This window comes from Ctenocephalides felis, unplaced genomic scaffold, assembly GCF_003426905.1.
Source record: "Ctenocephalides felis isolate EL2017-DRISC unplaced genomic scaffold, ASM342690v1 CF-g0.4_SCAFFOLD_00084, whole genome shotgun sequence".
NCBI lineage: Eukaryota > Metazoa > Arthropoda > Insecta > Siphonaptera > Pulicidae > Ctenocephalides > Ctenocephalides felis.
In genome coordinates, this window is record NW_020536238.1 from 14,363 (window position 1) to 18,899 (window position 4,537).

At 32.4% G+C, this 4,537-nt stretch overlaps 1 pseudogene; it reads right to left on the reverse strand.

The window, feature by feature from the left end:
• Positions 1-878: 878 nt before the first annotated feature.
• On the reverse strand, positions 879-4,294 carry LOC113369473 (annotated as a pseudogene).
• Positions 4,295-4,537: the final 243 nt, after the last annotated feature.

A 4,537-nucleotide genomic window follows, 5' to 3' on the forward strand; every position in this document is an offset into this window, starting at 1 on the left:
TCTGATTTACACCCTAATCGCACCTAAAGAAGTTTTACTGCAAAAATTTATATCATTTCAATCATTTATTTTCTTTATGTAATTGCACGATATCATTATTTTTTGCAGAATAGCGAAACTACTATATCGTCAGATAACGAATTTGTATCGCCACCAAAAAAAAGAAAAGCCAGAGGATGACAAGGATACTTTGTTAAAAACTCAATTCTTGCAGTATATAATGAAATGCAATAAACCTAAAGAACAACCGGAACAACCACAACAACCGGATCAACCACAACTACCTACTAAACAAAACCATTTTGTACCATATATGGCCGAAAGTTTAGAGTGGTTCGATCCCGAAGTCAGAATGAATATAGAAAAACAATTACTAGATGTATTATGTGAAGCCAAAAATAAAGTCGTTGAAGAGAAGAAAGCAAAAATTGTGAACCCAATAACAGATGATTTGGTACAAAACCTGAGCGAATTTGTAACTTTTCCGGACACTAGCTCATAATTTATATGTTTATGTAAATTTTTATTAATTAAATAGTTTTATAGTGGAATATGATTTTATTAATGCACATTTTGTAATTACAGTTGCAATACAATTATACACTTATATACAATTATACAATTATATACTTATAAAATACAATTTATGTTCTATATATATATCCACTGTTGATAGTCGTTCAAAAAAAAAAGTTCATTTTATTGGTAAATATTTTGCCATGTCACTACGCCTTCATTTAAAAAATAATTTGCAAAATCTTCTCTTACATCTTTAGCTATGGCAGAAGCTGGCCTTCCAACTGGTTGAAAGTTATTTAATGCTGTTTCGTGATTTGCTCGCCATTCACCTTCGACAATGTGACCCATTATATCAGTATCTATAGATCCAACCGGTGTGTACAATAAGTTTGAAGATTTACTTGCCCTCGAAAAACTGTTGCCAATACAATTTTCTGAGCTTTATCGGCTTGCAAACATAGTGGCTTTCTTAAAACTCTGAAAACTGAGGACATTATTCCGAACACGTTTTCTACAACCCGACGAGCTCTACTTAATCTATAATTAAAAATTCTTTCTTTTGTATTCTTGCTGTGAAACCCCCCAAAAGGTTTCATAATTTTAGTGGCTAAAGGCAATGCCCTATCACTAATATACACATGCGGGCATGTCTGCAGACTACCTGGGAGTAGCGTCGCTTCTGGGAGGTTTAACAAATTATTATTCATATATTGAGATATGAGGGCGTTTTTAAAAACGCCTCCATCGGAAATTCTTCCTTGGGATCCTATGTCTGCAATTAGGAAATTATAGTTAGCATCTACTACAGCAAACAAAACAATACTGAAAAACCCTTTATAATTGTAATAATCAGAGCCACTATTAATGGGGCAATCAATTCTTATGTGCTTGCAGTCTATTGCACCAATACAATTGGGGAAATTCCAGCGTCGTTCATATCCTCAGGCAATGTGAAGCCACGCTTCTGCCGTTTCTGGCATCTTAAATAAATTGTTATTTTTGTGTAAGTATATACATATACATACAAATACACACACACACACACACATATATATGTATATATATATCTTATATATAAAAATGGAGCTCTCTTTCAAATGTCCGAATAAAACTCGAAAACGGCTGAATCGATTTGGCCAGTCTTAGTCTTGAAAAATTCGTGCCAATCCCGAGAAAGTCAAAAAGGTGAGAAATTATTTCAAATCCGCGTAGAAAATTTACATTTTTAATTTGAAAATTTTTGTAGAAGCGTAATTTAAATTAAACAATGGACGGTGGCAATTTCGTGAAATGTCAACCGATTTTGACAGATGATGTTCAATTACGTTTAATATGATGTTTTACGCAAATATTATTTATTTATGATAATTTATGATAAATGTGTAGTAAGTAGTTTTGTTTGTAGTTTTATTTATATACAAAAACGTTAGTAAACGGGCCGCAAGTGTTACTAGAGACCCAAAATATAAACTTCTTTGATATGTTAATATGAAAATGCACTTTTTGGCATATTTTTCTCAAACACGGTGCTCTGAAAGATCTCATTTGTATAATTGTATACTCATTGGTATTTATAAAACATTTTCTAGGTTATATTATTTTTTATTCATCTTATTTAAATTCAGAACCTAAATTTGGTATCGATCAAATGGACATTTTTCCAGTCTTATTTTCCAGTAATATATGAAGGTCCGGGATTAAAAAGGTCCACCACCGATGTGCCAAAAATCAGTAAAGTTAAGCATTGTTTAACAACAATATTTGAAAGTAAAGGAAAAAAGATGTATAGCCAGCTACAAACTTGATTTGAAAACGATAATCTTTGAAATGGGGGAGATAAACGGTAATCTTTGAAAATCCATAATAAAAGTATTTTCTTCCGTTTTTAGCATTAGTTAAAAATGTAATTATTTTGTAAAATACCTTTAAAATTATAATAAGGCTTTAAACCTTTTGCCACCTGCCCGTTACAAGTTACCCCGCATATAGGATAAAAAGGTCTAGATAACAAATTTTTGGAAGACATCAAAAAAGCACATTTCTACAATGATGAAGTAGAAGTCAGTTTACTGAACGTAGTCAGATAATTGTTCATTTGATAGGTCTTATTTGTTGTGATATAATTGTTATGGTTTATATTTGCTCAAAGTCAAATTGGACCTTTGTGCCTCGCCCTGCTCTACATATATACTTTTTATTAAATTTACTTTAATTCATCGAATGTAACTTGAAACTTTTCAAAAAGCAGGTCAAAGAAGAAATACTTAATTCATTTTTTATCTCTCCTCGCAAAAATTTGAAAATTTTGTATAAGCTCAGTAGTATTATTTACAATTATACACAAAATCCAGAATCCAAAAAGAATCTGAAAAACTGGAAACGTAATTAATAAGCCGAAAGACCAAAAAAGACTCGGATTGGATTATACGATGTTTTCTATAGAAAGTGTATAAAACTTGCAGTTTGATTGTATTGACAAAATATAGACAAACTAATGGGGTTTATTGTTTTTATAATACCTAATTGTATACAGCATTCAAACAACATATCCTTATGCACTTAAAGTATTAATATTTGATTCTCTAGAAATGGTTTAGAATATTCCTTATTTAGCAAAACAACGTTTGCCGGATCAGCTAGTATATATATATATATATATATATATATATATATATATATATATATATATATATATATATGTGTGTGTGTGTGTGAGGATTATATGCCCATATATAATCATTCTTACTTTTATGTATTGTTTCAACGATGATATCAAAGCATCACAAACGCGAGGAATAATTTTTGAAATCGATTGTTTTGATATATGAAACAAACACTGTAAGCTTGCGTAACTATCCCCAGTAGCCAAAAATCTTAAAGTAACAGCCAATTGCTCCTTGACTGATATGCAGTATCGAAATGACGTATCTTTTTTCCAATTTTGGGTCCTACCATATCAATAAGTATTTGAAAATCTTCTACTGGCATTCTCATAAAATTTCGGAAATGACCAGTGTTTTCATTGGAAATTAGTGGCCTAAGTACATAATTTGGGGTTCTAAATAAAGGCGCCATCCAATAACGGCGTTTTGTTGCAGAAGACTTTGTAGAATCTTCGTTCAGGAGCCAATATGCCATCAAAATGATATTCGAGTCTGGCCTGCGGTCACACATTGTAAAGACCAAGCCTGGAAATAAAGTGTTTATTTCGAGACTCAAAATCAAACGCTTGAACATAAACCGATCAGTTTTCTTCTAAGCTGAAATATAAATACAATATGAATACATGTTAATAAATTATTTATCGTTATTAATAACATCCACCTTTACTTTCATTAACTATGCTTTAATAGCTCAACAAATTTTCACTAACACTTATATAAAAAATAACAACAGCAAACTGTACTCGCAATCACCAACTTAAAAACATCTACTTAAACGTCAAATGTCAAATTGCTCGCAGTGTGCGTCGCGCACAAGAGCCAACGCATGCGAGCGTCGCGAACAGGATTCGCCACATAGATTCGTGCAGTGGGGACGGAGCATAATATAGCTAAATGATGTTCTGGCTGAAGACGTCTTGCTATCATTTTCCTCAATCATTAACTGGGTTGACCAAAACGTACTACTAGAGCTTTGCGATATCGACGTACCATCACAATTTAAATGTAATTTAATTTTGGTACATTTTTGTCATTGCTCTAATAATAGAGCTTTCAACGCCAAAATGTACATATGAACACCCCATTAACTACCTGAATGCTTCCAGTAGCATATCTAGGTGTTCCCATTAATGCTCGTACATCGCATGGAAAGAAAGCATCAAGTCCATGATGCTTACGAGGAAGGTAATGTTTAGATCGTTTACCCAATTACGCAAATCATCCTGAAGGGTTGTTGACTTAGCGGCATCAATGTTTTTGCTGACCGATTGTTGCAAATTGCCATTTATATTTGATGATGCTAAATCATTATTATACGACGTTGAAGACATGTTGACAATGTCAGCAATCTCCAT